An 8,513-nucleotide genomic window follows, 5' to 3' on the forward strand; every position below is an offset into this window, starting at 1 on the left:
AAGTGCTTTCGGAGATGCGAGCTCCAGGCCGCAACGGCTGTTCCCGCCTAACGTTTTACCACAGCCAGTCCTTCGGGAATCTGCCGGTTTCTAGTGTGATTAAACATGAGATATAAATCGTTTTGGACGGGTAATCTTTAATCTTCTTAATGATTTGTTCTAGAGCAGTTTGTTTTGGCGGTGGGTAAGGTAACGTTAGTGCTAGCAGTGGCGGCTAGTCAGAGGAGGCAGGGGAGGCACAGCTTCTCCAAAATTTTGAGGTGAAAATGGGAGGAGGAAGATTTAATGTTAATAAAATTCACAGTTCATTTCAGTTCATGTCTCTGATAGAGAATGGGAGGGGGAGGCCGGAGGAGAGTTGAGCTCTTGTGCCTCCATTGGTAAAAAAAAAAAAAGACAGAAATGCAATGGAATGAATGTGTTTTAAACTAACAATAATAATTATTGTATGCTTGCTTTCATTTGAGGTTCCCTCTGCACATGCATGTGACTCGGACACATATGCTTTCCCTGTTGCCAAAGGAAGTTTCCAGGTTTGCGTGGTGTGAATTGAAGTCATTTTCCTGAAGTGTTTCGAGTGATTTGCACAGTAAGTATTTTTATATTATGCATCACCACATATTACAGTAAATATTCAGTTGACTTTAATGTAAGCAAGTTGCTCTGTAAGATCTGAATGCTCATATAAATGGCATAGCAACGTCTGTTAATTTGCGTCATTGTATTTTTCTTTTATGTTTTTGTCAGATTAGTAAATACTGAAGAACTATTGTTCATTCTTAGTTCATTATCTAAAGTAGTTAACTAATTATAAACTTATGAACCTTATTGTAAAGTGTTACCAATATTAATATAAATTCTGTCCATTTTTATTGTGTTACTTTCAGTAAAAGTGGTTATTTTATTAGCTTGTGTGTTTTTTTTTTTTTATTCAGTATCATTAAAATTGAGTTACTTTATATTATTTAATTAAATAATAAATAATCATTACAAAGCAGTTTCGGCCAAGTGCATCCAGAATTTTCGGTTTCCGTTTCAGCCCAGAATTTTCATTCATCTAGATGTAAGACTACATGTTTTATTTAATTTAATTTAATTTAAATTTAACAGTAATTTTCTTTCAAATGCCCCAATTGCTGAAAGGTCTTTACAACTTTTTAGTACAATTTCAGGTTGCACTGTTACATATAGTAAATGTAAACAGTATACCTGTTTACATCTAATTAAGGTGGATTAGATTAGACATTAGACTGTAATACAAATAGTTGAGTTTGCCAGGTGCATACAACATTTATGACAGGTTTTCATGAAAGTGTTGGTCAGTTTGTCTGTTTGACAATCTTATTTTGCACTGCAACAATAAAACTGAAGTGAGATAAACAAACTGAGAAATGTTTCTTTTTAGTTAAAACAGATGTTGTCAAAGTTTTCCTTTGGGACATAATTTGAAGTTGGAAAAAGGTAATAAATTGCAATATATCGCAGAATATCTCAATATATTTAAAATCGCAATAATATTGTATCGTGACACAAGTATTGTGATAATATCATATCATGAGGACTCTGGTGATTCCCACCCCTAATATATATGTATATATATATATGGGGGAAGGGGGTGTCATAGTTTTCGTCCTAATTACCCTTGATTGTATAGACTTGTCAAAGTGTTATGAATCTAAACAATGTCTAATAACAGTTTATTTTTATTTAAATATAGAACAGTCAAAGAGATGACTTCTTGAAAGACCTGGAAAACATCACCATGGGCATATGTGTCATTAAAGAGGTGTTCTTGGAGACTACGATGATATTGGAATCATTGTTGATGGAGTAATGATTCTTGAGCAGATCAGATCTGTGGCACAAGCCTGTGCTTTGATGCTGGGTACAATCTATGTGCTTAATTTGGCATACCCAAAAGACCTCAAATTCTACTATGAATTTGTTCAGAAATTCCTTATGCAGATGGATTCTGAAAGGCTCTCCCCCAAAATTCTAGGACTGAAGAACAGTTTACTGCTGTAATTTTGCAGCAGGCATGTATGTGCAGGCTCAGCATGAAATGTTAGTCCAGATGTCACAGCCTACATTGCACTATTTTCCATTTAAGACCTGTATATCAGTAGTTCAAAAAATGTGTAATTCCCTTACAAATGGCAATTTGTTGCATGACATGTGAACACTTTGTTGTGCAGTTTTAGCACTATTTTTTTAATCACTATTGTTATGATTCACAACTGTACTGTTGCCAGTTCTACATGATATTTTTATTAATTGTGCAATGTTAAGTCAAAAAATAATATATTTAAGGATTAAACTGAATTAGTAGTTATTTTTTATTACTAAAACCCAAAATCGTTATCTCTTGAATATGTTGTTACTTTATTTTATGTGCAAAATGTTTCATCTATAAGCAAAACTGGCTTAAATCTCCTGTTTTCCTTTTTTTCTTGTTGAATTTCTCTCGTTTCATCCCTCCGGCTTATAAACAACAACAACAACAAATGCAATATTTTGATGCACTGATTATATGAATATTATGATTATTCAAAGATATTTAACCTTGTCATTGTGCCTTTTTTTCTGTGCATATAATGTATGCAAACCCATTATATTTATGTTTTTTTTTTGCTTTTTGTCATTATGATCGTTCATTGTTAAAAATACAATCATCTTTCCCTGAGCTTGTATGTAATTATAAGTTCTACAGTATTAATAAAACATAAGAACATAAGAGGGACAGGTGCACTAACACCTCATAGCATCAGTAACTCCACAACCCTAACTAGTACAGTTTTCCTCAGCATTTGCAATATTTTTAATATCTGCACAAAGGAGACGTCGATCAGCTGCGAGAAGATCTCTCCTTTGGAGAAAACTGTTAATTTTACACTCGCAAAATGTATTACTACTTAAAAATGAAGATTACCGCAGAATGCATTGCTAGCCCACCCCAACACTTTATTATGAACAATATAATGATAAATGCTGGCCAATAATTATCAAAATGTAATTTGTTTTGTCATATGCCATAGCTATGCATGACTACACATGTGTAGTGTAGTGGACTAGACAAACGCAGCCAAGGTGAATACATCTCAATTTTCAGTCAAGTAATGAATTAATGCACATGAAACAATTATATTTTATTTACTGAAAACAGGAAACATGAATAAATGAGTAAAAGAATAAGAATAAGAATAAAAGAAAGGATACATTCTTTATGATGTATCCTCTCGCGTGGCCTCCTAGGATAGAAAAGTATCCATCAACGAGCACTCAAGGAGCTGGGCAGAAGCAGTAGGACATCCGGGAACTTCTCGACTACTCTTTTATGAATACTGAGGTTTCGGACATACTTATTCGCTCGCCTACTGCTTTTCGCCTACTATATAGTAGAGAAGTAGGCGGTTTCGGACGCAGCCAGTGTCTTCTCCACATGATGTAAACACACTAACTAGCGGAAGTGTTTGTGGGCAGGTCAGACTCTGTTCGTATTTCATGGGCAGGCGGGGATTATGCAAATGTGTTACCCAGTGACGTATACCGATAACAGGCAAACGATTCGAAAATATGACGACTCATTAAGGCGATTCAGAATCGACTCTCTCTTTTGAGAGACAATATCTTTATTTATCATGCACTTTTTTGATTAACAACTTTGCAGATTGTTTTCATTTAAGGATAGCTACGTTATAAACTGCAAAATAGATATTTTTCAAAAACCCATATGACCTGCTCTTATAGTTAAGATAACAAGCACAAAGAGAGAAACAATGATCACGTGTTACATGTAGCTAACTCTCTAGATTCTATTGTGGAAGCAGAGAGGGCTATTTGGAGTTTTTAAATTACAGTATATTAAATGCAATTTTCTGAACTTTAGTGCACTTTTTTGAACCACTTAAATAGGATTGTTTGTAATATTGAAAAACACAGTTATTCAGTGTACTTAACAGTTTACTTACTGTATTTATTTATTTGCTTAAAAGTGTACTTAACAGAAACATAGTTATGAATGTATACTCTATTTAAGTACACTTAAGCGGCCCTTTGTTTCATTTATATAATAGCCTATTATCTGCAAGTACAGTTTTTACTTACTTTTTAACATACTTTTAAGATCTGAAGTACACTACAAGTGCACATTCATTACAATAAAGCGCACTTCTTTTTTCACAAGGATCTGTATGAGCATAGGTGAATTTGTGTCTGTATTTCAGTCAATGGCCTAGTTACAATGATACACATATATTGTGTGTTCACAGACAGCATCTGCATAACTGAAATATCATTCATCCAGCAGTTTAATCACATGGTTGTGTAATTTCTACAGCCCTTAAAGTTAACATTCTGCATTCAGTGACCTCCAAACCGGATGCTCAAGTGCTGGTCTTGTTCCACTAAAGTGGCGTATGGGATATCCTGAAGGACTCATGACCTCACACGTGTACCCAGACACACTGTCAGTAATTATTGCTCTGGTATTTTATAACAGAAAACTCAGTCTTACCATTTAGAAATGCTGGTGTTTAAGGGCTTTGGATAGCCATAGATTTGGCAGAGAGATTCAGAGGAGTAGCACTGAATTCTCTCAGCACAACCCTGTCCCTACAGACAAATAACATTGTGCAAATAGTCACTTTAAATATACAAGATAGTTGAAGATTGTTTGTGTGTATATATGTTCATGCACAAAAGTTACAATACCATATTGTAACTACAATGTATTGGGTGTTTTTTTTATCTCAGACCTTACAAAACTGGAATGATTAAATTTTTGAAAATTTTTGACAAATTTGAGAATAATTTTTTTTTTTTACTTATAACTCTCCAGGAGAAACCCTTTAATACAGTTTAATTCATACTTTGGTCCCCAAAGACAGCCTATTAAACCAGACTACGCTCTGTGTTCTCAGAGTTGCACTGTGCTATCAAATAAATGTTATTCCTTGAAAAAGACAAATGGAAACTTATTCCTCTACTCTTTGCCTTTATATATTGCTCACAATTATTATGAACAGTTATTAACCTTACTGACTAGTCAACAGACTGATCTAAATGGTAATGAGGAAATCTCAGCACCAAATGAACTGCCAGTGTATAATGATTGCAGCATCACTTAAACTGCAATTTAAGGATTGTTGCACCAACTCAAATGTTGGGACAAAAAAGTTGGTCCAATTTGGTACAATTATTTTTGGTACAATTTCCAAATGTGCATCCTTGTATGCTTTTTGGGCAAATGCTGCACATAACCCCTTTGGTTTCAGAAGGTTCTCTGATCTTTTATGTTGGTAAAATTTTCATTATTATTAATTTTTTTCTTTATAGCCTGTTTGCTGTTGCTTTCTAATTGACACCATATTGCCTTCACTAACCACTTTTCGGAGGAATGAAACAAATGAAAGCTGATGCTTCTTTAGTTCTATGAAGGGTCTGGAAATATAAGATAATCTTAATGTATGGTCTGCCCTAAAGCGGCCATAAGCCTCAACACAGAGGCCTTGTTAGAAAGCCAAGAAAAATAAAGCTCCACTGAAGGATGGCTGCTTTAACATATGCTGGCCTGGTTTTAAATCTATTGATTGCGCGCTGCTCATGAGAGAGACTCAGGTAAGTGAAAGTGAAGTGATGTGTGGCCAAGTATGGTGACCCATACTCAGAATTTGTGCTCTGCATTTAACCCATCCAAGTGCACACACACAGTAGTGAACACACACACACACCCGGAGCAGTGGGCAGCCATATTGCTGCTGTGCTCAGGGAGCAGTTGGGGGTTCTTGCTCAAGGGTCTCATCTCAGTCGTGGTATTGAGGGTGGAAGAGAGCACTGGTTATTCACTCCCCTCACTTACAATCCCTGCCGGTACTGTGACTCGAACCTGCAACCTTTGGGTTACAAGTCCGACTCTCTAACCATTATGCCACAACTGCCCCATGGTACTTCAAGTAACTTTTTCACCATCTACAGTTGATGTGTTTAGATATTTGTTAGTTAAACAATCTAATTGCTTGTTTACACTTAGTTTATTTTACATCTGCTGGGTGTCTGGTATGGTGGGTTTAACAGATTAGAATGGTCACACAAATGGCGCTTTTCCACTGTGTGGTACGACTCGGCTCGGTACGGCTCAGTACGTTACGGCATGGCTCAGTTCGGCTCGGTTTGCGTTTCCACTGCAGTTTAGTATCGCTTTAGAATGGGCGGGATTATTCACATGTCGTTATAGTTGCACCCCTTTGGGTTACAAGTCCGACTCTCTAACCATTATGCCACAACTGCCCCATGGTACTTCAGGCAACTTTTTCACCATCTACAGTTGATGTGTTTAGATATTTGTTAGTTAAACAATCTAATTGCTTGTTTACACTTAGTTTATTTTACATCCGCCTCTACTGCCGGGACTCCTAAAAAATCCGCTCCTCTGCTATCAACGAGAGGAACGTCTGTTCTTCCGCAACAGGGGGAACAGCCACTTTTTGGTTGTTAAAAAAGGTGCGCTCATTCAAAACAGTTGCGTTCGATCCTTCGCTGGCTGTGCTGATTTAAATCTAGCGGGTCTGTTTGTGTCTCATGTCGCAAATTCAGTGACGCAGGTAGTGACGATTTTCTCCGGCCAATCCGTGATCAGCAGAGTTTACACGTCCCGTTTTGGTAACGGTACGGTACGCTTGGAACCCCAACCGAGGTGGTACTAAAAAAAGTACCAGGTACCAGGTACTGTACCCAGTGGAAAACCCCCAAAAAGTGAACCGTACCGAGCCGTACCGTGCTGTACCATGCAGTGGAAAAGCGCCATAACAGGGCCAACACAGCACCATTTTGCAGGAGAAAAGTTTCCCTACTGACAACCATTCAAAAGTAGTTGCGTTTTTGCGATTAAATAGTTTAACCAGAGCTCAATTTTTGGTATTTTAAAAGCAGCTAATTTAAGAACTTTTCTTCTAAGTGAGTATTAAGTCACTGCTGATATTCAGGCTTTACTTTACAAACAGAGACCTCAAATTTGGGATTTGTTTTGATGAGTTTGATGAGACTTGTTTGATGCAGGGAGCACAAAGAAATACTTCATTAGTAACACACACTATTATATCAAATTTTGAAGGTATAATGTAGCCGCGTTTAATCGATTTACATTTTCTTGCTTTGAAAATTGAATACAGTTAGTTTCCAAATGTTTGCCTTTCTTTCTGTCCAGTTATATCTGTTTGTGTGTGTGGCAGAGGTCTGTTGGATCAGACTTAGTTCAGCCTGTCATTTATTTCTGAGTATCTCTGAAATGGTTTAAGAACAGTTGCTTCTGAGAACAGTAAATTATAATGTAAAACTTTCTGTCTGGAGTAAGAGCTTATTAAAAAATATCTATGAACAACTACAGGCTCTCACACGTATTGTTCTGGCATAGATTTCCTCTTTGCCGTTTCTATTTTTTTTCTCTGTTTTTTACTTTAATTCCATGTGTGTGGGATGGAGTGCTCCCATAGTCCCTCAAAAGCATGCTGGCTTTTCTTCAGAAACTGAAGCCAACAGGAGCTCTTGGGCTATAATCGCCCAGTCAAACAGCTGCAGATACAGCATATAACTTTTCAAAGCAAATCATTTTAGTACACAAACTCAGCAGGTTTCTGAAAGGCTGATCTTATGGGCTGTGCATCTCTGAAGTTTTATTTGGAAGCATGTGGGCTAACCTCAAGAAAATTGGGTAACAGGCACTTTTGACCCCATGAACTTTTAAAAATAAACTCCCTTAAAACACACTTTTCATATTCTCACTAGTTTATTTAATTTGTCTAATCACAATGTTCAGTTCAGGATATATATGCATCACAGCTGAGTTCTTTTTCTGAACCCACTTGTACAAATGTCATTTGGACTAACTTACAGTACATGACACGAAATGACAGTTGTGAAAATCACTTATTCAGTAGCATTTTATGTATTACAAATACAAAGTTAAATTATATTTCCACACTTTTTGCATAATTTGATCAAATAAAAGCTTTAAATGATTTAATAGTGTTCACCAGTGATATGTACCATAATTTTTCCTAGTTTTCTTCACAAATAGCAAGTCTCTTATTTCATAATAATGTTTCTTGCACTGTTTTTTTTACTTACTCTTGTTTAGATTATAATAGTTTTTAAAATGTAATAATAATCATTTTATAGTGAAAGTCAAAGGTAAATACAAGGGTACGGGTGAATACAGTTCAATACAGTCTAATGTTTATTGTGACCTTCATATAACAAAAAGACAATTGCTTGTGACTTTGCAAAGCAGGAGATGAATATTATGGAAGGCCCCCGATGTTCTTTAATTTTTCTCACTGAAGCTATTAATCAACTGTTGCTTTTCTTAAAAACTCCAAGTTGTTCACATGAGCATAAAGCAGTTGCAGAAAGAAAACACAAATAATGACAGTTTATAATTTTGTGCTGTGTGACAATCATCTGCCACATAGAATATATATATATATATATATATATATATATATATATATATATATATA

At 35.9% G+C, this 8,513-nt stretch overlaps 1 protein-coding gene and 2 long non-coding RNA genes across 4 annotated transcripts in view; 2 read left to right on the forward strand and 1 right to left on the reverse strand.

Annotated features, from left to right (window-relative positions):
- LOC107561034 (uncharacterized) overlaps window positions 1–612 on the forward strand; it is a 6,616-nt gene extending 6,004 nt beyond the window's left edge. Inside the window, exon 3 of the long non-coding RNA XR_001605797.1 lies at window positions 468–612. This is a non-coding gene — a long non-coding RNA (uncharacterized lncRNA). The remainder of the gene's footprint in view (window positions 1–467) is intronic.
- LOC107561035 (uncharacterized) overlaps window positions 1–4,183 on the reverse strand; it is a 5,319-nt gene extending 1,136 nt beyond the window's left edge. The window contains exons 1-3 of the long non-coding RNA XR_001605798.1: window positions 4,113–4,183; window positions 3,623–3,627; window positions 1,382–1,384 (exon numbers count right to left, since the gene is read on the reverse strand). This is a non-coding gene — a long non-coding RNA (uncharacterized lncRNA). The remainder of the gene's footprint in view (window positions 1–1,381; window positions 1,385–3,622; window positions 3,628–4,112) is intronic.
- The window catches only part of LOC107561033 (neuronal-specific septin-3-like), a 122,149-nt gene that overhangs the window by 47,349 nt on the left and 66,287 nt on the right, over window positions 1–8,513 (forward strand). The gene's annotated exons all lie outside the window — the stretch shown is intronic.

Source organism: Sinocyclocheilus grahami, unplaced genomic scaffold (genome assembly GCF_001515645.1).
Source record: "Sinocyclocheilus grahami isolate Dianchi unplaced genomic scaffold, SAMN03320097.WGS_v1.1 scaffold752.1, whole genome shotgun sequence".
NCBI lineage: Eukaryota > Metazoa > Chordata > Actinopteri > Cypriniformes > Cyprinidae > Sinocyclocheilus > Sinocyclocheilus grahami.